This window comes from Larus michahellis, unplaced genomic scaffold, assembly GCF_964199755.1.
Source record: "Larus michahellis unplaced genomic scaffold, bLarMic1.1 SCAFFOLD_54, whole genome shotgun sequence".
NCBI classification, from domain to species: Eukaryota; Metazoa; Chordata; class Aves; order Charadriiformes; family Laridae; genus Larus; species Larus michahellis.
Window position 1 is genome coordinate 451805 of NW_027435990.1, and position 23949 is coordinate 475753.

A 23949-nucleotide genomic window follows, 5' to 3' on the forward strand; every position below is an offset into this window, starting at 1 on the left:
CGCCGCCGAGCCAGCCTGCGAAGCATTTTCCGGTAGGGCCGCGGCTCTGGCCACAGCTCCCACGCCCGAAGAGCCAGGAGGGAAAGCCGTGCCTCGTTGGAAAGCTCTTTGGCAGCCGCTCGCGTGGCCCCACAGCCCGTGGGGCTGTGGGCTTTCCGGCGGCCGTCAGCCTCGGCGCCACCGGCGCCCACCTGGCGCCGCCGAGCCAGCCTGCGAAGCATTTTCCGGTAGGGCCGCGGCTCTGGCCACAGCTCCCACGCCCAAAGAGCCAGGAGGGAAAGCCATGCCTCGTTGGAAAGCTCTTTGGCAGCCGCTCGCGTGGCCCCACAGCCCGTGGGGCTGCGGGCTTTGCGGCGGCCGTCAGCCTCGGTGCCACCGGCGCCCACCTGGCGCCGCCGAGCCAGCCTGCGAAGCATTTTCCGGTAGGGCCGCGGCTCTGGCCACAGCTCCCACGGCCAAAGAGCCAGGAGGGAAAGCCATGCCTCGTTGGAAAGCTCCTTGGCAGCCGCTCGCGTGGCCCCACAGCCCGTGGGGCTGCGGGCTTTGCGGTGGCCATCAGGCTCGGCGCCACCGCCGCCCACCTGGCGCCGCCGCGCCAGCCTGCGAAGCATTTTCCGGTAGGGCCGCGGCTCTGGCCACAGCTCCCACGCCCGAAGAGCCAGGAGGGAAAGCCGTGCCTCGTTGGAAAGCTCTTTGGCAGCCGCTCGCGTGGCCCCACAGCCCGTGGGGCTGCGGGATTTCCGGCGGCCGTTAGCCTTGGCGCCACCGGCGCCCACCTGGCGCCGCCGAGCCAGCCTGCGAAGCATTTTCCGGTAGGGCTGCGTCTCTGGCCACAGCTCCCACGCCCGAAGAGCCAGGAGGGAAAGCCGTGCCTCGTTGGAAAGCTCTTTGGCAGCCGCTCGCGTGGCCCCACAGCCCGTGGGGCTGCGGGCTTTGCGGCGGCCGTCAGCCTTGGTGCCACCGCCGCCCACGTGGCGCCGCCGAGCCAGCCTGCGAAGCATTTTCCGGTAGGGCCGCGGCTCTGGCCACAGCTCCCACGCCCGAAGAGCCAGGAGGGAAAGCCGTGCCTCGTTGGAAAGCTCTTTGGCAGCCGCTCGCGTGGCCCCACAGCCCGTGGGGCTGCGGGCTTTGCGGCGGCCGTCAGCCTTGGCGCCACCGGCGCCCACCTGGCGCCGCCGCGCCAGCCTGCGAAGCATTTTCCGGTAGGGCCGCAGCTCTGGCCACAGCTCCCACGCCCGAAGAGCCAGGAGGGAAAGCCGTGCCTCGTTGGAAAGCTCTTTGGCAGCCGCTCGCATGGCCCCACAGCCCGTGGGGCTGCGGGCTTTGCGCCGGCCGTCAGCCTCGGCGCCACCGCCGCCCACCTGGCGCCGCCGAGGCAGCCTGCGAAGCATTTTCCGGTAGGGCCGCGGCTCTGTCCACAGCTCCCACGCCCGAAGAGCCAGGAGGGAAAGCCGTGCCTCGTTGGAAAGCTCTTTGGCAGCCGCTCGCGTGGCCCCACAGCCCGTGGGGCTGCGGGCTTTGCGGCGGCCGTCAGCCTCGGTGCCACCGCCGCCCACCTGGCGCCTCCGCGCCAGCCTGCGAAGCATTTTCCGGTAGGGCCGCGGCTCTGGCCACAGCTCCCACGCCCGAAGAGCCAGGAGAGAAAGCCGTGCCTCGTTGGAAAGCTCTTTGGCAGCCGCTCGCGTGGCCCCACAGCCCGTGGGGCTGCGGGCTTTGCGGCGGCCGTCAGCCTCGGCGCCACCGGCGCCCACCTGGCGCCGTCGCGCCATCCTGCGAAGCATTTTCCGGTAGGGCCGCGTCTCTGGCCACAGCTCCCACGCCCGAAGAGCCAGGAGGGAAAGCTGTGCCTCGTTGGAAAGCTCTTTGGCAGCCGCTCGCGTGGCCCCACAGCCCGTGGGGCTGCGGGCTTTGCGGCGGCCGTCAGCCTCGGCGCCACCGGCGCCCACATGGCACCGCCAAGCCAGCCTGCGAAGCATTTTCCGGTAGGGCCGCGGCTCTGGCCACAGCTCCCACGCCCGAAGAGCCAGGAGGGAAAGCCGTGTCTCGTTGGAAAGCTCTTTGGCAGCCGCTCGCGTGGCCCCACAGCCCGTGGGGCTTCGGGCTTTCCGGCGGCCGTCAGCCTCGGTGCCACCGGCGCCCACCTGGCGCCGCCGAATCAGCCTGCGAAGCATTTTCCGGTAGGGCCGCGGCTCTGGCCACAGCTCCCACGCCCGAAGAGCCAGGAGGGAAAGCCGTGCCTTGTTGGAAAGCTCTTTGGCAGCCGCTCGCGTGGCCCCACAGCCCGTGGGGCTGCAGGCTTTCCGGCGGCCGTCAGCCTCGGTGACACCGGCGCCCACCTGGCGCCGCCGAGCCAGCCTGCGAAGCATTTTCCGGTAGGGCCGCGGCTCTGGCCACAGCTCCCACGCCCGAAGAGCCAGGAGGGAAAGCCGTGCCTCGTTGGAAAGCTCTTTGGCAGCCGCTCGCGTGGCCCCACAGCCCGTGGGGCTGCGGGCTTTGCGGCGGCCGTCAGCCTCGGCGCCACCGGCGCCCACCTGGCGCCGCCTCGCCAGCCTGCGAAGCATTTTCCGGTAGGTCCGCGGCTCTAGCCACAGCTCCCACGCCCGAAGAGCCAGGAGGGAAAGCCGTGCCTCGTTGGAAAGCTCTTTGGCAGCCGCTCGCGTGGCCCCACAGCCCGTGGGGCTGCGGGCTTTGCGGCGGCCGTCAGCCTCGGCGCCACCGGCGCCCACCTGGCGCCGCCGACCCAGCCTGCGAAGCATTTTCCGGTAGGGCCGCGTCTCTGGCCACAGCTCCCACGCCCGAAGAGCCAGGAGGGAAAGCCGTGCCTCGTTGGAAAGCTCTTTGGCAGCCGCTCGCGTGGCCCCACAGCCCGTGGGGCTGCGGGCTTTGCGGCGGCCGTCAGCCTCGGTGCCACCGGCGCCCACCTAGCGCCGCCGACCCAGCCTGCGAAGCATTTTCCGGTAGGGCCGTGGCTCTGGCCACAGCTCCCACGCCCGAAGAGCCAGGAGGGAAAGCCGTGCCTCGTTGGAAAGCTCTTTGGCAGCCGCTCGCGTGGCCCCACAGCCCGTGGGGCTGCGGGCTTTGCGGCGGCCGTCAGCCTCGGCGCCACCGGCGCCCACCTGGCGCCGCCGCGCCAGCCTGCGAAGCATTTTCCGGTAGGGCCGCGGCTCTGGCCACATCTCCCATGCCCGAAGAGCCAGGAGGGAAAGCCGTGCCTCGTTGGAAAGCTCTTTGGCAGCCGCTCGCGTGGCCCCACAGCCCGTGGGGCTGCGGGCTTTGCGGCGGCCGTCAGCCTCGGCGCCACCGGCACCCACCTGGCACCGCCGCGCCAGCCTGCGAAGCATTTTCCGGTAGGGCCGCGGCTCTGGCCACAGCTCCCACGCCCGAAGAGCCAGGAGGGAAAGCCGTGCCTCGTTGGAAAGCTCTTTGGCAGCCGTCAGCCTCGGCGCCACCGGCGCCCACCTGGCGCCGCCGAGCCAGCCTGCGAAGCATTTTCCGGTAGGGCCGTGGCTCTGGCCACAGCTCCCACGGCCAAAGAGCCAGGAGGGAAAGCCATGCCTCGTTGGAAAGCTCCTTGGCAGCCGCTCGCGTGGCCCCACAGCCCGTGGGGCTGCGGGCTTTGCGGCGGCCATCAGGCTCGGCGCCACCGCCGCCCACCTGGCGCCGCCGAGCCGGCCTTCGAAGCATTTTCCGGTACGGCCGCGGCTCTGGCCACAGCTCCCACGCCCGAAGAGCCAGGAGGGAAAGCCGTGCCTCGTTGGAAAGCTCTTTGGCAGCCGCTCGCGTGGCCCCACAGCCCATGGGGCTGCGGGATTTCCGGCGGCCGTTAGCCTTGGCGCCACCGGCGCCCACCTGGCGCCGCCAAGCCAGCCTGCGAAGCATTTTCCGGTAGGGCCGCGTCTCTGGCGACAGCTCCCACGCCCGAAGAGCCAGGAGGGAAAGCCGTGCCTCGTTGGAAAGCTCTTTGGCAGCCGCTCGCGTGGCCCCACAGCCCGTGGGGCTGCGGGCTTTGCGGCGGCCGTCAGCCTTGGTGCCACCGCCGCCCACGTGGCGCCGCCGAGCCAGCCTGCGAAGCATTTTCCGGTAGGGCCGCGGCTCTGGCCACAGCTCCCACGCCCGAAGAGCCAGGAGGGAAAGCCGTGCCTCGTTAGAAAGCTCTTTGGCAGCCGCTCGCGTGGCCCCACAGCCCGTGGGGCTGCGGGCTTTGCGGCGGCCGTCAGCCTCGGCGCCACCGGCGCCCACCGGGCGCCGCCGCGCCAGCCTGCGAAGCATTTTCCGGTAGGGCTGCAGCTCTGGCCACAGCTCCCACGCCCGAAGAGCCAGGAGGGAAAGCCGTGCCTCGTTGGAAAGCTCTTTGGCAGCCGCTCGCGTGGCCCCACAGCCCGTGGGGCTGCGGGCTTTGCGGCGGCCGTCAGCCTCGGCGCCACCGGCGCCCACCTGGCGCCGCCGCGCCAGTCCCCGAAGCATTTTCCGGTAGGGCCGCGGCTCTGGCCACAGCTCCCATGCCCGAAGAGCCAGGAGGGAAAGCCGTGCCTCGTTGGAAAGCTCTTTGGCAGCCGCTCGCGTGGCCCCACAGCCCGTGGGGCTGCGGGCTTTGCGGCGGCCGTCAGCCTCGGCGCCACCGGCGCCCACCTGGCACCGCCGCGCCAGCCTGCGAAGCATTTTCCGGTAGGGCCGCGGCTCTGGCCACAGCTCCCACGCCCGAAGAGCCAGGAGGGAAAGACGTGCCTCGTTGGAAAGCTCTTTGGCAGCCGTCAGCCTCGGCGCCACCGGCGCCCACCTGGCGCCGCCGAGCCAGCCTGCGAAGCATTTTCCGGTAGGGCCGCGGCTCTGGCCACAGCTCCCACGGCCAAAGAGCCAGGAGGGAAAGCCATGCCTCGTTGGAAAGCTCCTTGGCAGCCGCTCGCGTGGCCCCACAGCCCGTGGGGCTGCGGGCTTTGCGGCGGCCATCAGGCTCGGCGCCACCGCCGCCCACCTGGCGCCGCCGAGCCGGCCTTCGAAGCATTTTCCGGTAGGGCCGCGGCTCTGGCCACAGCTCCCACGCCCGAAGAGCCAGGAGGGAAAGCCGTGCCTCGTTGGAAAGCTCTTTGGCAGCCGCTCGCGTGGCCCCACAGCCCATGGGGCTGCGGGATTTCCGGCGGCCGTTAGCCTTGGCGCCACCGGCGCCCACCTGGCGCCGCCGAGCCAGCCTGCGAAGCATTTTCCGGTAGGGCCGCGTCTCTGGCGACAGCTCCCACGCCCGAAGAGCCAGGAGGGAAAGCCGTGCCTCGTTGGAAAGCTCTTTGGCAGCCGCTCGCGTGGCCCCACAGCCCGTGGGGCTGCGGGCTTTGCGGCGGCCGTCAGCCTTGGTGCCACCGCCGCCCACGTGGCGCCGCCGAGCCAGCCTGCGAAGCATTTTCCGGTAGGGCCGCGGCTCTGGCCACAGCTCCCACGCCCGAAGAGCCAGGAGGGAAAGCCGTGCCTCGTTAGAAAGCTCTTTGGCAGCCGCTCGCGTGGCCCCACAGCCCGTGGGGCTGCGGGCTTTGCGGCGGCCGTCAGCCTCGGCGCCACCGGCGCCCACCGGGCGCCGCCGAGCCAGCCTGCGAAGCATTTTCCGGTAGGGCCGCAGCTCTGGCCACAGCTCCCACGCCCGAAGAGCCAGGAGGGAAAGCCGTGCCTCGTTGGAAAGCTCTTTGGCAGCCGCTCGCGTGGCCCCACAGCCCGTGGGGCTGCGGGCTTTGCGGCGGCCGTCAGCCTCGGCGCCACCGCCGCCCACCTGGCGCCGCCGAGCCAGCCTGCGAAGCATTTTCCGGTAGGGCCGCGGCTCTGGCCACAGCTCCCACGCCCGAAGAGCCAGGAGGGAAAGCCGTGCCTCGTTGGAAAGCTCTTTGGCAGCCGCTCGCGTGGCCCCACAGCCCGTGGGGCTGCGGGCTTTGCGGCGGCCGTCAGCCTCGGCGCCACCGCCGCCCACCTGGCGCCTCCGCGCCAGCCTGCGAAGCATTTTCCGGTAGGGCCGCGGCTCTGGCCACAGCTCCCACGCCCGAAGAGCCAGGAGGGAAAGCCGTGCCTCGTTGGAAAGCTCTTTGGCAGCCGCTCGCGTGGCCCCACAGCCCGTGGGGCTGCGGGCTTTGCGGCAGCCGTCAGCCTCGGCGCCACCGGCGCCCACCTGGCGCCGCCGACCCAGCCTGCGAAGCATTTTCCGGTAGGGCCGCGTCTCTGGCCACAGCTCCCACGCCCGAAGAGCCAGGAGGGAAAGCCGTGCCTCGTTGGAAAGCTCTTTGGCAGCCGCTCGCGTGGCCCCACAGCCCGTGGGGCTGCGGGCTTTGCGGCGGCCGTCAGCCTCGGTGCCACCGGCGCCCACCTAGCGCCGCCGACCCAGCCTGCGAAGCATTTTCCGGTAGGGCCGTGGCTCTGGCCACAGCTCCCACGCCCGAAGAGCCAGGAGGGAAAGCCGTGCCTCGTTGGAAAGCTCTTTGGCAGCCGCTCGCGTGGCCCCACAGCCCGTGGGGCTGCGGGCTTTGCGGCGGCCGTCAGCCTCGGCGCCACCGGCGCCCACCTGGCGCCGCCGCGCCAGTCCCCGAAGCATTTTCCGGTAGGGCCGCGGCTCTGGCCACAGCTCCCATGCCCGAAGAGCCAGGAGGGAAAGCCGTGCCTCGTTGGAAAGCTCTTTGGCAGCCGCTCGCGTGGCCCCACAGCCCGTGGGGCTGCGGGCTTTGCGGCGGCCGTCAGCCTCGGTGCCACCGGCGCCCACCTGGCGCCGCCGAGCCAGCCTGCGAAGCATTTTCCGGTAGGGCCGCGGCTCTGGCCACAGCTCCCACGCCCGAAGAGCCAGGAGGGAAAGCCGTGCCTCGTTGGAAAGCTCTTTGGCAGCCGCTCGCGTGGCCCCACAGCCCGTGGGGCTGCGGGCTTTGCGGCGGCCGTCAGCCTCGGCGCCACCGGCGCCCACCTGGCGCCGCCTCGCCAGCCTGCGAAGCATTTTCCGGTAGGTCCGCGGCTCTAGCCACAGCTCCCACGCCCGAAGAGCCAGGAGGGAAAGCCGTGCCTCGTTGGAAAGCTCTTTGGCAGCCGCTCGCGTGGCCCCACAGCCCGTGGGGCTGCGGGCTTTGCGGCGGCCGTTAGCCTTGGCGCCACCGGCGCCCACCTGGCGCCGCCGAGCCAGCCTGCGAAGCATTTTCCGGTAGGGCCGCGTCTCTGGCGACAGCTCCCACGCCCGAAGAGCCAGGAGGGAAAGCCGTGCCTCGTTGGAAAGCTCTTTGGCAGCCGCTCGCGTGGCCCCACAGCCCGTGGGGCTGCGGGCTTTGCGGCGGCCGTCAGCCTCGGTGCCACCGCCGCCCACCTGGCGCCGCCGCGCCAGCCTGCGAAGCATTTTCCGGTAGGGCCGCGGCTCTGGCCACAGCTCCCACGCCCGAAGAGCCAGGAGGGAAAGCCGTGCCTCATTGGAAAGCTCTTTGGCAGCCGCTCGCGTGGCCCCACAGCCCGTGGGGCTGCGGGCTTTCCGGCGGCCGTCAGCCTCGGCGCCACCGGCGCCCACCTGGCGCCGCCGAGCCAGCCTGCGAAGCATTTTCCGGTAGGGCCGCGGCTCTGGCCACAGCTCCCACGCCCGAAGAGCCAGGAGGGAAAGCCGTGCCTCGTTGGAAAGCTCTTTGGCAGCCGCTCGCGTGGCCCCACAGCCCGTGGGGCTGCGGGCTTTGCGGCGGCCGTCAGCCTCGGCGCCACCGGCGCCCACCTGGCACCGCCGCGGCAGCCTGCGAAGCATTTTCCGGTAGGGCCGCGGCTCTGGCCACAGCTCCCACGCCCGAAGAGCCAGGAGGGAAAGCCGTGCCTCGTTGGAAAGCTCTTTGGCAGCCGTCAGCCTCGGCGCCACCGGCGCCCACCCGGCGCCGCCGAGCCAGCCTGCGAAGCATTTTCCGGTAGGGCCGCGGCTCTGGCCACAGCTCCCACGGCCAAAGAGCCAGGAGGGAAAGCCATGCCTCGTTGGAAAGCTCCTTGGCAGCCGCTCGCGTGGCCCCACAGCCCGTGGGGCTGCGGGCTTTGCGGCGGCCGTCAGCCTCGGCGCCACCGCCGCCCACCTGGCGCCGCCGAGCCAGCCTGCGAAGCATTTTCCGGTAGGGCCGCGGCTCTGGCCACAGCTCCCACGCCCGAAGAGCCAGGAGGGAAAGCCGTGCCTCGTTGGAAAGCTCTTTGGCAGCCGCTCGCGTGGCCCCACAGCCCGTGGGGCTGCGGGATTTCCGGCGGCCGTTAGCCTTGGCGCCACCGGCGCCCACCTGGCGCCGCCGAGCCAGCCTGCGAAGCATTTTCCGGTAGGGCCGCGTCTCTGGCCACAGCTCCCACGCCCGAAGAGCCAGGAGGGAAAGCCGTGCCTCGTTGGAAAGCTCTTTGGCAGCCGCTCGCGTGGCCCCACAGCCCGTGGGGCTGCGGGCTTTGCGGCGGCCGTCAGCCTTGGTGCCACCGCCGCCCACGTGGCGCCGCCGAGCCAGCCTGCGAAGCATTTTCCGTTAGGGCCGCGTCTCTGGCCACAGCTCCCACGCCCGAAGAGCCAGGAGGGAAAGCCGTGCCTCGTTGGAAAGCTCTTTGGCAGCCGCTCGCGTGGCCCCACAGCCCGTGGGGCTGCGGGCTTTGCGGCGGCCGTCAGCCTCGGCGCCACCGGCGCCCACCTGGCGCCGCCGCGCCAGCCTGCGAAGCATTTTCCGGTAGGGCCGCAGCTCTGGCCACAGCTCCCACGCCCGAAGAGCCAGGAGGGAAAGCCGTGCCTCGTTGGAAAGCTCTTTGGCAGCCGCTCGCGTGGCCCCACAGCCCGTGGGGCTGCGGGCTTTGCGGCGGCCGTCAGCCTCGGCGCCACCGGCGCCCACCTGGCGCCGCCGAGCCAGCCTGCGAAGCATTTTCCGGTAGGGCCGCGGCTCTGGCCACAGCTCCCACGCCCGAAGAGCCAGGAGGGAAAGCCGTGCCTCGTTGGAAAGCTCTTTGGCAGCCGCTCGCGTGGCCCCACAGCCCGTGGGGCTGCGGGCTTTGCGGCGGCCGTCAGCCTCGGTGCCACCGCCGCCCACCTGGCGCCTCCGCGCCAGCCTGCGAAGCATTTTCCGGTAGGGCCGCGGCTCTGGCCACAGCTCCCACGCCCGAAGAGCCAGGAGGGAAAGCCGTGCCTCGTTGGAAAGCTCTTTGGCAGCCGCTCGCGTGGCCCCACAGCCCGTGGGGCTGCGGGCTTTGCGGCGGCCGTCAGCCTCGGCGCCACCTGCGCCTACGTGGCGCCGCCGCGCCAGCCTGCGAAGCATTTTCCGGTAGGGCCGCGGCTCTGGCCACAGCTCCCACGCCCGAAGAGCCAGGAGGGAAAGCCGTGCCTCGTTGGAAAGCTCTTTGGCAGCCGCTCGCGTGGCCCCACAGCCCGTGGGGATGCAGGCTTTGCGGCGGCCGTCAGCCTCGGCGCCACCGGCGCCCACCTGGCGCTGCCGCGCCAGCCCCCGAAGCATTTTCCGGTAGGGCCGCGGCTCTGGCCACAGCTCCCACGCCCGATGAGCCAGGAGGGAAAGCCGTGCCTCGTTGGAAAGCTCTTTGGCAGCCGCTCGCGTGGCCCCACAGCCCGTGGGGCTGCGGGCTTTCAGGCGGCCGTCAGCCTCGGTGCCACCGGCGCCCACCTGGCGCCGCCGCGCCAGCCTGCGAAGCATTTTCCGGTAGGGCCGTGGCTCTATTTCTCTAATTCTCTCTAATTCTCGGGATGCGTTAAAAAAATGGGAAAACCTGTAACTGCGGGCGTGAGGCGTCGGGACAGACCGAAATCTCTCATTTATACGTAAGGAATGTGTGTATCGAGAAATAATATTCGTTTGTGGGTGTGAAATAAGTTCAAAATAAAAACCTCCGTCTCTGAGGACTCGCTGATTCTGTGCTTCTGCGTTACACAAAAGGTCCCAGAATATAAAAGTACTTAAAAAATGCATTTACAGAAAGGTTTTAGTGTCAGAACAGACGGGTGAGCCGGCGGCCTGCGCGGACGTACGTGTTTAGGCAGATTCTCCGCGTAAGAGTGAACAGAAAACACAAATTACAGATATAACGTTTGTGTAAAATACAGATACAGCGTTTGTGTAAAATATAGATGTAATGTTTGTGTAAAATACAGATATAATATATGTATAAAACACAGATTAACGTTTGTGTAAAATACAGATATAATATATGTATAAAACACAGATTAACGTTTGTGTAAAGGGCGGCGCGACTGCGGGGGCCGGGGCTGCAGCTGGGCTCGTGCAGCCGGAAAGGAAAACAAAAAAAAAATGCGGAAAAAACCCCCATAATTCATGCGGGAAAAGGCCCATATCCCCGATTCTCCCGTTCCGGCGGACGAGGCCCCCCCCCGCCCCCCCCCCCTCCGGCCCCGCCGCCCCGCGCGGTGCGATGCCGCGTCCCTGGGGCTGGTTGCGGGGGGCAAGGCCGCGCTGGGCGGGTCCGGGGCGCGGCGGCGGCGGCTGCAGAGAGGCCGCGGGGCCCGGCGGCGCTGAGGGGCCGCGGGCGGCGGCGGCGGCGCGTGGGAGCGGCGGGACCGAGGGCGGGTCCTGCGGGGGGGGGGGGGCGGGGGGAGCGGCGCGTGCGCTGTGGCCCCGCCTCCCGCCCTCCCCGGCCCCGCCCCCGGCAGCCCCGGCCACGCCCCCCGCGCCCCTCGGCCCCGCCCCTTGGCTCCGCAGCTTGTGCGCATGCGCGGCTTCGCGGCTGCCCGGTCCGGCGCCTGTCCCGAGAGAGCGGCGGCTGGAGGCCGAACCGGGACCGCCGGGGCACCGGCGAGCTCCGCGCCGCCTGGAGCGGCATCGGTGCCGCCCGCCCGGCCCCGAGAGCGGCCGTCGGCCCTCCAGTAATCGGCTCTTAACGCGTTAACGCGCCCCCGGTGGTGCCCGGCAGTTTTCCGGGCGTCCATCTCCATGGCCCTGCGGTCCTCAAGGACCCCGGAAGTGCCCCCTCAGTCAGCCGACGCGCGTCTCTATCGCACTTTAGTCCTCCAGGGGTCCCTTCAGTCAGCCGACGCGCGTCTCTATGGCAGTTTAGTCCTCCGGGAACCCGGAAGTGCCCCCTCAGTCAGCCGACGCGCGTCTCTATGGCAGTTTAGTCCTCCAGGGGTCCCTTCAGTCAGCCGACGCGCGTCTCTATGGCACTTTAGTCCTCCAGGACCCCGGAAGTGCCCCCTCAGTCAGCCGAGGTGCGTCTCTATGGCACTTTAGTCCTCCAGAAACCCGGAAGTGCCCCCTCAGTCAGCCGACGCGCGTCTCTATGGCAGTTTAGTCCTCCAGAAACCCGGAAGTGCCCCCTCAGTCAGCCGACGCGTGTCTCTATGGCAGTTTAGTCCTCCAGAAACTCGGAAGTGCCCCCTCAGTCAGCCGGCACGCGTCTCTATGGCAGTTTAGTCCTCCAGGGGCCCCCTCAGGCAGCCGACGCGCGTCTCCGTGGTACTTTAGTCCTCCGGGAGCCCGGAAATGCCCATCAGTCTTCTGGGAATCCCATGATTCCAGCACTCTTCCCAGACCGCAAAGCGCGATGAACAGTTAACCACAAAAATATCCGAAGATCGCAAAAACAAAACGACCCCTGCGGAACTCTCTTCTCCACAGCAACGACTGGACAGAAATCAACCCAAGGTGGTGAGAGAATCACCAGAGGCGAGTCCCAAAGGGACAGAAAAAGGGGTGGTGCTTCGCCTGCGGGGAACTTAAGGCAGGGGAAAAGCAGCTGCTGCTCCTGCGGCCGCCTTCGCGTCTCCTGGGGGTCGGCCCTGCCCCTTTCCCAGGGGATTGTGGGAAGGGCGGTGGGCGGGGCCCGGGGTACGTGAGCCCCCGCCCGGGCTCAGGAGCTCGTTCTGCTGCTGGGCCCCGGGGGGTCGGTGCTCTGCTGGGCCTTCGGTTGGCGGCAGCTCTGGGGCGGGCTCAGCTGTCTGGGGAGGCGCGTTTTGGCGTTTCGGGGGGCGGGGGTGAGAAGGGCTGAGCTGAGGCCTTCGGGAGCAGTAAACCTCCAGCCGCCTGTACGGCAGAAAGTTGGCTGGTCTGCTGCTTTTTTGTTTCCTTTTTCTCAGGTCAGTGACTTCGTGATGCGTGTTTGGGGGGTGCCCGGATGGTTTAACAGCGTGCTTTGCTTTGCTTTGTTCTAGGAGCACCGCGTTTTCCTAGAATTCCTGACTTCTTTGAAGATGGAACTGTGGGGTTTTCACCGGTTTTGCAGTAGGCTGTGTGAATTGCTGATATTGTTTCTCTTAATTGGGCTGACGACGAGATTATCTTGTAGGGCTTACGGCGAGCGTTTTGTATGCGGCTGCATATGGCACTAGCGTTTCTCAAGAAAGCAGCAGGGACGTAAGGCGTAGCGTCGCTCAGGGTGTGGCGTGGCTCGTCACCTTCCCCCATTGCCCGCGGAGTGCCACGGTGTCCCTCGCGTGTCTGCAGCTGGCAGCAAACTGGGTTCGTCAGTCTCTGTCGTGTCGGTTTTGCCTTTGGATCTGGGTGTCGACGGGGTCCGGTCTGTTCTAGTCTCTTGCAGTTGAGGCGAGCTGGACGGTGTGGAGGAGGAGCGCGGGACTGGTGATGTCGCGGAAACGCAATGGTAATTTTGTGTTTGTTGGTATCGTCGGTGCCATAAATAATTGTTGCGGCAGCCTCCGACTCTGGAATCGACGCGACGCAGGTGAGCGGATTGCCGTGGCACCTCTGAGGACGAGGGTGTTGTGGAAGAGGTTGACATCTACTGTCATGGCGGTCGCTGCTGGAGCTGTGCTTTCTCTTTGTTTTGCCGATGAAGAGGAATGTGGTGACTGCAGGAACGCCTCAGTTAGCTGTTTGTTGTGGGTTTTTTTCGTCAAGGATGAATTCAGGCCACTGGCCCTCCGAAAGCGAAGTAGAGGGACAGGCGCTGGAGGGGGCCAAGGTTGGCAGTTTCAGGGAGGAGTTTTCAAGTCAGGGTAGAGCAGAGGCGTATCCAGGAGCAGTGTCCTCTGCGCAGGTAAAGGGGGCGGGTTACTCTTCAGCACAAAGGTAGCGTGTGCTGGGCAGGGCAGTTCTGGCCCGCGTCTGTTGTGTTGTTTGTGTGGTGTGTTTTCTGTGTCTTAAACCTTCCTTGGGACTCAGTGTCCTCTTTCCACTTGAGGAGCGCGGTCTGTACTTCAGGCACCATCCCTAGAGCCTCGAATGCCTGTCCCCATTGGCATTGCCCCAGTCGGGGGCTGCTTTTCTTGCATCATAAGCTTAAAGCGTGGCTGGGTCTTTAGAAACTCGGAAGTTTCTGGACGGTCCTCATCTGCGGCGTTGTTCCTGGCTGCGGGAGCAGCCCTGTTCTCTAGCCACCCCTTTTCAGTGACTGCGACTTCTTCCCTGCATCCTTAAGTTCTTCGGTCTTGAAGACCGGCTTCCCGCGCATACACCTCCTCAGTCTGAGAGTCACTCGTTGTCCCGGGCCGTTGCGTTGTCGTCATTTCCTGGGCTTTCCCTCGAGCCTTCTCACGTCACCGCCATGGGCCCGCAGGTCTTCTTGCCTGACAATCCCTTACGTCGTCGGGGTGTCATCCTTCTTGCTGGGAGTTTTCTCTGATCCGCGAGGTGCGTTGTTTGTGGCGTTGTGTGTAGCGTTGGTCTGTGCTTGTGCGTGTTGGGCTCGAAGCTGCTCTGCCCAGTCGCGTAGAGTCAGGGGCAGGGGGAAGAGCAGCAGGACTCTATGGGTAATACGTTGACGTAACGAGACTGTTGAGGCCAAGGTGGCACAGTCAACTCCCATCAAGGAGCCACCAGCAGGTGGTGTGGGCAGCTCTTTAATTAAGGGGTTTTTTGGGATGAGCAGAGCTGTGTGGGAGGGGCTGTTCCGCAGTAGTGACGCAGACTGCGTCTCCGAGATGTTAAAGCCGCTTTGTGTGGGGTGTCATGTTTGTGTAGTTTGGTTTCTTTTTGATGTCAGGCGGCAATTGTACTCCAGATGGTATTTCTAAGTCAAAAGACGACCTTTTCCGGAGGGGGTGTGTGGGGTGTCACACTGGGTCCCCCCCAAAAATGCCTGAAAATTCATGGGGGGAATGTGTGTTTAAAAATAGAATAAAACCTGTCTATATGGGCGTGAGGCATTGAAATAAAGAAGATTTTCTCATTTTTACAGATATTGTAAAATATGAGTTTATGTGTATAAACTCGTTTTTGTTCTAGCTACTGAGATGTTAATTAGGGTGCTTTATGCAGGTTCAGGAAACACGTGACTTGTAATTCCATGCTTTTTTGTTGCTTTCTGTATTTTGGGACGCAAGTAGCGCTGTGGTGTAAAAAGTCAAAGCGAGATTATCAATATGACTTTAAATTGCCAGCAGTTTACAATAAATAACTTATTTCACAGGGGAAGATGTTTTTGAGGAAGTTTTCTCCTAGAATCTGGTTCTGTTTTGTTATTCGCTCCCATCCAGAAAGGGGTTCTGGCAGAAGGTCGTTAGTGCACACGCTCTCGCTAGAAATGAGGAACGACCCCGTAGTAACAGATTGTGTCTGGGTTTGTATTTTTTTTGTTTTGAAGGACACTCAAGTACATAAATTTTAATAATAATGTTACCATTGCATTGAATAAGCCACTTTCCCGTAGAGATAAGTCTGATGTTTATTTTTTTTCTGTCTCACCTCTCTCTAACTGCTCCCCTGGACACACCGTTGATCCAATGGGAGGAGCAGATGATGCTTTTTCTAGCAAGGGTCGCTCTCACTCTTCACTACTTGTTAGATGGTAAAATTAAAGCAAATAACAACACCTGCTGCCCCTTCAGCTGCTTTTATGCTTCTGGGGGGCGGCCCCACCCTTTACCCAGGGGATTGTGGGAAAGGTGGTGGGCGGGGCCCGGGGTACATGAGCCACAGCTTCGGGTCAGGAGCTCGTTCTGCTGCTGGTCTTCTCCGGGGTCAGAGCTCTGGAGCTCCTTCGGTGTTGTCTTGGAGCTCGTGCGGCCGTTCGGGAAGGCTTGTTTTGGCGTTTGAACTAGCGTAGGTGAGACATCAGAGGTGAGACTCCTCAATGGAAGGGTGGTTGCCACAGAAAGTGGAGTTGTATGTTATCTTTTTTCTTTTTTTTTCCCCCCCCATATCTTTAGTTTCGTAGGGAGCATTTAGTTTGTTTAAATGGTTTAATAGTATGCGTCTCTTCTTTTTTTTCTTGCTTATGGCAGGTGGTGTGTGTTTTACTATAATTTCTGACTTCACTGAAGATAAAATGTTGTATTTTTTTCCAATTTTGATGTATGCTACGTTAGTTGGTGTTTTTGTTAGTCTTAATTGGGTGCGTTATGAGATACTGGAGCAGGATTTAGGGCAAGCGTTTTGTAGGTATCTATATATTGAGTTTGTTTTGAGAAAGCAGCAGGGATGTAACAGCAGGGATGGCTCATCATTTCCCCCCAGAGTACACAGGGCATCACGGCAGGAGGCTACCGGTAGGTTCTGTAACTGTTTTCCTGGCTTTCCGGGTCTGTAGCAGAGCCCGGAGTCTCTGTGAAGGCAGAAGACGGGAGGTGTCTGCCACACACAGGGCTCAGAAGAGCAGGTCCCGAGGAGCGGTTGGAAAATCAGGGGCAGGAGTTGTGGGGGGGCAGTGGGTCTCCTTCCCTGACGGCTCAGGAGAAGGGAGGGAGTCTCTAAAGTTTTGGCATTAGGGGATGGCTGGGAAAGGGAGGCGGGTTCATGTGTCTTTCTCAAACCAGTCTTGTAGTTGGGTTTGGTTGTCGATGGTGTCTAGTCTGCTCTAGGCTCTCGCATTTGAGGCAAGACAGATGGTATCGAGGAGGAGCACGGGACTGGTGGGTTGGCAGAAGCGCGGTGGTCATGTTGTGTTTCTTGGTATCTTAGGTGCCGTGAATAACCGTCGCTGCAGCATCCCACTCTAGAATCGGCGCGGGGCAGGCAATCAGACTGCGTCAGCGTTCAGGAGGCTTGAGGGGTTTTGTGGAGGAGGTCGGCATCTCCCCTCGGGGCACTTATTGCTGGTGTTGGGGCTGCTCTTGCGATGACTTTTCCTTTTCCTTTTGCAGAGGAAGAGGAGTAAGCCGGTGACCGCAGGAACGTATCGGATGGTTGTGTCTTGTGGACTATGTCGAGGATGGAATCAGATGCTAGCCCTCCAAAAGCTAAGTTGAGAGACCAGCACCGGAGAGGGGCGGAGGCTGACAACTGTGTAATGGGGTCTTTGATGTTAGTGTAGGGGGGAGGGCTGTTCTGGGGCACAGTCTCCTTTGGGCAGGTAAATGACGTAGCTTACTGTCCGGTGTGATGTGAACGCAACCTGGGCAGGGCAGTTCCAGCCTGTGTGTGTTGTCGTGTCGTTCGTGTGGTCTGTGTTTTGCATCCTAGACCCTTTTTCTGGGTCTCGAGATCATCTTGAAGCTCCAGGAGCACGGAACGTGCATCGGGCGCCATCCTTATGGTGTCGAACGCCTGCACCCGTGGGCGTAGCACCAACCGTCTGCCTCTCTTCTTGCATTAGCATCTTAAAGCGTGCATCGGTCTTGCATCTTGGAACTTTCCGGATGGCCCACTTCAGCGACTGGGGCTTCTTCCCTGTGTCGTTACGCTCTTAGGTCTTGAAGCTGGGCTTCCTACGCGTCCATCTTGTCAGGCTCGACAGTCCCTCCTCAGGAACTGTGAAGTTCTACACTTGGTTTCAGGGGGTTCTGTGGAGCCTCTTCACATCGTCGCCATCACAGTGCCGCAGGTCGTCTTGCCCGACGGTGACTTTGGTCCCGGTGTCATCCCTCTTGCTGAGAGTTTTCTCTCATCCTTGAGGCGCGTCGTTTGTCGTGTTCTGTGTGGCGTCAGTCTGTGTGTGTCTGGCTCGGGGCTGCCCTGCCCGGGTGCGTAGCGTCCAGGGTAGGCAGAATCACGACGGCAGTCTGTAGTGAATATGAGGATCTGTCTAGACCCGGGCACAGGTTGCTCAGTCGTCTCGACTTGATTAGCTCTCGAGAGGCTGCGTGGACGGGTGTTTCATTAGCGGGCGCTGGCACAAGCGCAGCCAAGTTGGAGAGGGTGTTCGTGGCCAGTGAAGGGGACAGTATCTCAAAGATGGTAAGCCTGCGTTGTGTGGGGTGTAACGTTTGCAGGCGTCTCTTCTCTGGATGACAGGCTGTAGTTGGACTTATGTGAACAGGGTTCTTCAGTAGAAACAAGACCTTTGGAGTTAAGCTACTGCTCCGCATTGGGTAATGTTTGATGTTGTGTTGCTTTTTTTTCAGGTGCAGAGAGATGAGGTGGCCGGGGATACGCAGGGGAGCTGACGGGAGCGCGGGACGAAGGTGGCTGAGCCCGAGGTATTAAAGGGAAGATGTGACCGGCGGCTCCATGAATACGTTTGGCCACTTCTTCTTTTTTTCGTGTGAATGTGAGGTTACGTAGCCGTGTGTGGAAGTGCTGGTCTGAGGTACAACAGAACCGGTGTTGTTTGCAGTCACGTCACTTTGCAGGTAAGTCTCTTCCAATGAACTGAACTCTCTGAAGGTAATGACGTATTTTTCAGGTAGTATCTGCCTTCAGAGCGCCAAGAACTTATATTTACACTTAATGCGAAGGGATGCCGTGCAGAGAGGCTCTTGCTTATACTTATTCCTATAACAGCACAGCGCAGCTGACTTTTATATATGCCCCGTCGGAGGGTCGGAAGCAGAAAAGCGTAGAGGGGTTGCACCCATGGTGAAGAGTAGACGGGACCGGTGACCCGAATCTGACTGATGGGGTATCGCATCCCATCCTCATCACCCTCAGTATAAAAGCGGGGGGATCGAAGGGGTCGGTACCTGTCGTCTGGCCTTTGAGGACTCCTCTGTCTGGTCATTGTCCTTTGACGCCGATCCGTGCATTTATGCAACCAGGTCTGGAATCTGGTTCCAGTCTGTCGCCGAGTCTGGTCCCGGACTTTCCCCGTGCCAGCGGGTGAGGCGATGGTCATCTTGGGAGCTCCATGCCGGGTTGTGTGTATATATTTTCTCTCTGCTACTGTTTTCCTGTTATTCTTGTCTTTCCTTGGTACTACTTTTCTGTTTATATTTCGTTAGAGTTCAGTTTCTCTTTCAGTTCCTAAGTCTCCCTCACATTGTTTTCTCCCTCAGGAGAGAAGTTAAAAGAGAGCATCTGTCGTTTCATTTAATGCCCAGCCTAAGCCATGACAGCAATGACAGAAGGGGCACCGGAGCGGACTCGGCTGAGGAGAGCGGCGGTCGGAAGGGTTGGTTCTTTCTCAGCCGCTGTATTACAGGCGGCGCACAAGCCTCTGCTTGCGCTCTGTCCGTCCTTCCTATCCAGAACGTGGTTCTGGCAGAAGTCGGGTAATACGTGTCGTCTTGCTAGAAGTGACATATGACCCCCCCCAGCATTGTGGGTTTTCTTTCACAAGGAAACTAAAGGACATCGAGTCTTGATTAAAAACGTGGTTATCGGGCCTAATGGTCTACTTGCCTATGGAGGTTAGGATGATGTCTTTCTCTTTATGTCTACGCCCTGCAGAAGTTTAAGTTTACGTACCTACCGGGCCCCGTTGCTGACACAATTGACGTAGTTGTAATAAAAGAGCACGTATTGTCCGTTCCTCTAAGGGTCGCTTTCTCCGTTTTGGTGTTTTGCACGCTGGACTTCTCAGGCCTGTGAGGAAAGGAGCAGCTGCTCCTCTGGCAGGCTCTGTGCCTCCTGGAGGTCAGCCGGGCCCCTTTCCCAGGGGATGGTGGGAAGGGGGGTGGGCAGGGCCCGGGGTATATAACCCACAGCCTCTGCTGGGGCAGCTCATTCTGCTGCCAGGCATCTCCAGGGTCAGAGCTCTGCCTGTCCTTCAGTCGATTGCAGCTTCGGAGGCGGCTCAGCTCCTGGGGTGGAGACGTTATGCCATTTAGAGAACCGCAGGTAGGAAGCTGGAGGTGGCAAGACCTTGGGGACCAGGTGAGGTTTGGCAGCACGTACAGTAGAGAGCGGCCTCATGCGCCGCTTCTCTTCCGTGCGGTTTTTCAGGTGAGTCGCGTGGTAATGAGCATTCGGGGGGGGTGAGATGGTTTAAGGGTATGGTTTTCTCTCTTCCAGGCATGGCGCGTTATCCTGGAATCCCTGGCTGTATTGAAGACGGAACTTTCTTGTTTGTGTTTTTTTTTTTCCCACTAGCTTTGCTGTATCCCAGATAAGATGCCAATAGAATCTGTCTCAATCGGGCAGGTGATGAGATCACTTTGCAGGGACTGGGTGAGCACCTTGTCTGCAGCTGTAGATGGAGTTTTCGCATTTCTCAGGAAAGCAGCAGGGCCATAAAGCATAACGCGTTTCAGGATGTGGGGCGCCTCGTCGCCTTCCCCCACTGTGCTCAGGGTTTCGCCGTGTCCCTGGAGCCTTTGCGGCTTGCGGCAGGCCCCTGGTGTAGGTCGGGTCAGGGCTTCGCTGACTCTGTGGGTCTGCAGCAGAGCCCGGAGTCCGTGGGAAGACAGAAGATGGGAGGTGGTGGCGGACGCAGGGAGAGGCTGGGAAGAGTGGCTCTTGAGAAGCGTCCAACGCCCGGTGTTTGGGCTGGCAAATAAAGGGTGGGAGCTGTGGGGAAGAAGTGGGGCTCCTTCCCTGGCAGCTCAGGGAGAAGAGAAGGGGTTTCTAAAGCTTTGCCACTGGGGGAGGGCTAGGAAAGGGAGCCGGGTTCATGAGTCGTCCTTGGACAGGTTTTGCAGATGGGTTCGGGTGTCGTCGGAGCCTGGTGTGTTCTAGGCTCTCGCATTTGAGGCAAGCCAGATAGTATCGAGGAGGAGCACGGGACTGGTGGGTTGGCAGTAGCGCGGTGGTAATGCTGTGTTTCTTGGTATCTTAGGTGCCGTGAATAACTGTTGCCGCAGCGTCAGACGCTGGAATTGGCGCTGAGCGGGCGAGCAGAATGCCTCGGCGTTCATGAGGCTGAGGGTGTTGTGGAAGAGGTTGGCATCTCCTCTCAGGATGCTTATTGCTGGTGCTGTGGCTGCCTTTGGGATAACTTTTTTTTTCTTTTCCTTTTGCAGAGGAAGAGGAGGAAGCTGGTGACCACAGGAACGTACTGGATGGCTGTTTTCTGTGGACTGCCTCAAGGATGGATTCGGACCCCTGGCCCTCCAAAAGCTAAGTTGAGAGACTGGCGCCCGAGAGGGGACGAGGTTGAGAATTGCAAAAAGGTGTCTTTGAAGTTGGCATAGGGGAGAGGTTTGTCCTGGAGCGCAGTCTCCTTTAGGCACGTAAGGGACGCGGCTTACTGTTCGGCATTCCCGGGCAGGGCGGTTCCAGCCTGTGTGTGTTGTCGTGTCTTTCGTGTGGTCCGTGTTCTGTGTCTTAGACCTTTCTCGGGTCTCGAGGTCGTCTTTAAGCTCCAGGAGCACGGCATGGCGCCTCAGGCACCATCCCTAGGGTCTCGAACACCTGCACCCGTGGGCATAGCACCGTTCGGCTGCTGGTCTTCTTGCGTTAGAAGCTTAAAGCTCGCATCGGTCTTGCGTCTTGGAAGTTTCCGTATGGCCCGCGTCTGCAACTGGGACTTCTTCCCTATGTCATTACGTTCTTAGGTCTTGAAGCCAGGCTTCCCCCGCATACATTTATCAGTCTTGACAGTCCCTTCTTATCGCAGACAATGATGTCCTACACTCTGTTTCAGGGGCTTCCATAGAGCCTCTTCGCATCACCACCACGGTCTCCAGGTCGTCTTGCCCGACGGTGACTTCCGTCCGGGTGTCATCCTTCTTGCTGAGAGTTTTCTCTCATCCTTGAGGCGCGTGGTTTTTAGCGTTCTGTGTAGTGTTGGTCTGTGCTTGTGTGTGTGTCTGGCTCGGAGCCCCCCTGCCCGGGTGTGTAGAGTCCAGGGCAGGCAGAATAGTGACGGGAGTCTATGGTTAATATGTGGATCTGTGGAGACCGAGGCAAAGGTTGGGTAGTTGTCTGGAATTAATTGGCTCTCAGTAGGTTGGGTGCGGGGGTGTTTTATTAGTGGGTGTTGGCATAAGCAGAGCCAAGTCGGAGAGGCTGTTCACAGCCAGTGAAGGACGCAGTATCTCAAAGACGTTCGGGCTGCTTTGTGTGGGGTGTAATGTTTGTGGGCTTTTTCTGTGTTTTTTTTTTTTTTTTTTTGATGGCAGGCTGTAGTTGGATCTAATTGAACAGTGTTCCGAAGTAGAAACAAGACCTTTGGAATTAAGCTATTGCTCTGCATCAGGGTAATGTTGGATTTTTTTTTTTCTCTTTTTAGATGCCGAGAGACGAGATGTGCAGGGTGACGTAGGGGAGCCGAGAGGAGCGCTGTACGGAGGTGGCTCGGCATGTGGCGTTAGAGGGAAGATGTGACTGGCGCCTCTATGAATACAATTGGGTGCTTTTTTTTTCATGTGAATGAAGACAGAAGATAGGAGTCGATGGTGTGGCGGTTTGGCAGAAGCGCAGTGGTAAAGTTGTGTTTCTTGGTCTCTTAGGTGCTGTGAATAACTATCACCGCAGCCTCGGACTCCGGAATCGGCGCGGAGTGGGCGAGCAGAACGCCACGGCCTTCGGGAGGCTGAGGGTGTCGTGGAAGAGGTTGGCGTCTCCTCTCAGGATGCTTATTGCTGGTGCTGTGGCGGCCTCTGGGGTTATGTTTTATTTTCCTTTTGCAGAGGAAGAGGAGGAACCTGGTGACTGCGGAAATGTATCGGATGGCTGGTTTTTGCGGACCGCATCGAAGAAGGATTCAGACGCCTGGCCCTCCAAAAGCTAAGTTGACAGGCGCCGGAGAGGGGCCGAGGTGGACAATTGCAAAATGGGGTCTTTGACGTTAGCGTAGTGGCGAGGGCTGTCCCGGGGCACAGTCATATTTAGGAAGGTAAAGGATGTTGCTTACTGTTCAGTGTGACGCTAGCGTGTCCCGGGCAGGGCAGTTCCAGCCTGTGCATGTTGTCATGTCGTTCATGTGGTCTGTGTTGTGTATCTTCGCCCCTTCTTGGGTCTCGAGGTCATCTTTGAGCTCCAGGAGCACAACGTGGGGCCCTGGGCGTCATCCTTAGGGTCTCGACTGCTTGGGCCTGTGGGCGTAGCATCATTCATCTGATGCTCTTCTTGCGTTAGCATCTTAAAGCGTGCATCAATCTTGCCTCTCGGAAGTTTCTGGACGGCCCACTTCCATGTCTGGGAGTTCTTCCCTGCGTCGTTACGTTCTTAGGTCTTGAAGCCAGACTTCCTGCACATCCATCTTATTGGGCTCAACAGTCCATTCTTATTCCGTACCACCACGTTCTACAGTTTGCTTTAGGGGGTTCCGTAGAGCGTCTTCACGTTGACATCATCACGATCCCACAGATTTTCTTGCACGATGGTGACTTTGGTCCCCGTGTCATCTTTCTTGCTGAGAGTTTTCTCTCATCTTTGAGGCGTGTCGTTCGTAGCGTTCCGTGTAGTGTCTGTCTGTAACTGTGAGTGTTTGGCTCGGGGCTGCCCTGCCCGGGCGCGTAGTGTCCAGGGTGGGCGGAGTCGTGTGGAGAGTCTGTATGTAGTACATGAATCCCCGTAGATCGGGGCAAAGGTGTTAGAGTCATCTCAGGGTAGCCATCGGGAGGCTGTGTAGACACCTCTTCTGTTTTGTTTGGGAAGAGCAGAGGCATGTTGGGAAGGCAACACAGCAGCAGTGAAGAAGAGCTCATGTCCAAGAGGGTACGGCTGGTTTTGGTGCGGATTTTTTTTTTGTAACTTTCTTTGTGTACGGTTGTATTTGGACCTTAGATGGTATTTGTGAAAAGGTGCAAGACTTTTTGTTGTTATGACTCTATTGCTCTGCCTCAGGGTGATTTCTCTGATGTCGTTCTTGCAGATGCAGCGGGACAAGCTTGGCGGGGCAGCGTAGAGGAGGAGAGCGACGTAAGAAGGTGGGTCAGCACGTGGTGTTAGAGAGAAGATGTGGCTCTGAGTACTGTATGTATTGGTTCTTTCCAATTTGAAGTTTTGAAGCAATGAATGACGTGGGATGTGGGGATGGGGATGAGCCAGTCAAGGTCAGCAGGGGCGGGTGGGCTGAAGTATCACATCTGCCTCAGAGGGAGCAACTTTCAAGTTGTAAAGCAACCCGTGTCGGTTGGGTTTTATGGGTGGTTTGCGAGCCTTCAGGTTGCACGCCTCGGGGGAGGACGGGCGGGCAAGGTGAGGGAGCGGGAGATGGGAATTTGGTAGGTTTTGGGCGGTATCTCGGCGTGCGTTTCTCCGGTTGGTGTGACACGCAGGGTCAGAGGGGCGATGCTGCACGCCCACTGAGTAGTCCCAGCGAGTAAGGCGGTTGTGGACACGTTGGGGAGCTCAGGGGAGTGTTTGTCTTTGGTTTTGCAGGCGCCGCAGGCATCCGGAGCCGGACGAGCATTGGAGGTGAGCTGGGTAGCAGAGAGGTAGCGCATGGGGGTGGTGGTTTCCCGTAAGCTCAACAGGAATATTGTGTGTCTTAGGTGTTTTAGGTGCCAGAACCAGAGAGTGCCGTGAAGTCCGTATCCGGAATCCATGCGGAGCAGGTGAGCAGGAGGGTACGGCACGTGTGATGCGGGGGATATTGCGGTACAACTTAGTGTTGACCGACGCGATGGTGCCTGATGGCACCATTTTGTGCAAATCGGGATTACGTTGCTCAGGAACTTCCTTGACTGCCATTTGAGATGGTCTTGCGTCGTACGCTTAAGAACTTGGTTCCGTACTGTGTTCTTGTATATTTGAAATAGTATTGCTCCGCCTCACTCAGTATCGGTTTCGCATCGTGTTGCCCCGTCACGCTCTTGACTGCTCTGTGATCTATTCTGGCATCGTACCATACTGTGTTGCATTTTTTTTTTTTTAATCCGTTGTTCTTTGACTGTGCAATGCCTTGTACCGCCCTCTATTGCATTACGTCTAGCGTTATATTGCCCTGTCGTAGCCTTGACTGCCTTCTGATCTGTTCGGGCCTCGTACCACACTGTATTGCGGGTTTTTTTAATCGGTTGTTCTTCATTTGGGGTTGTTCTTCGTTTGGCTTTCT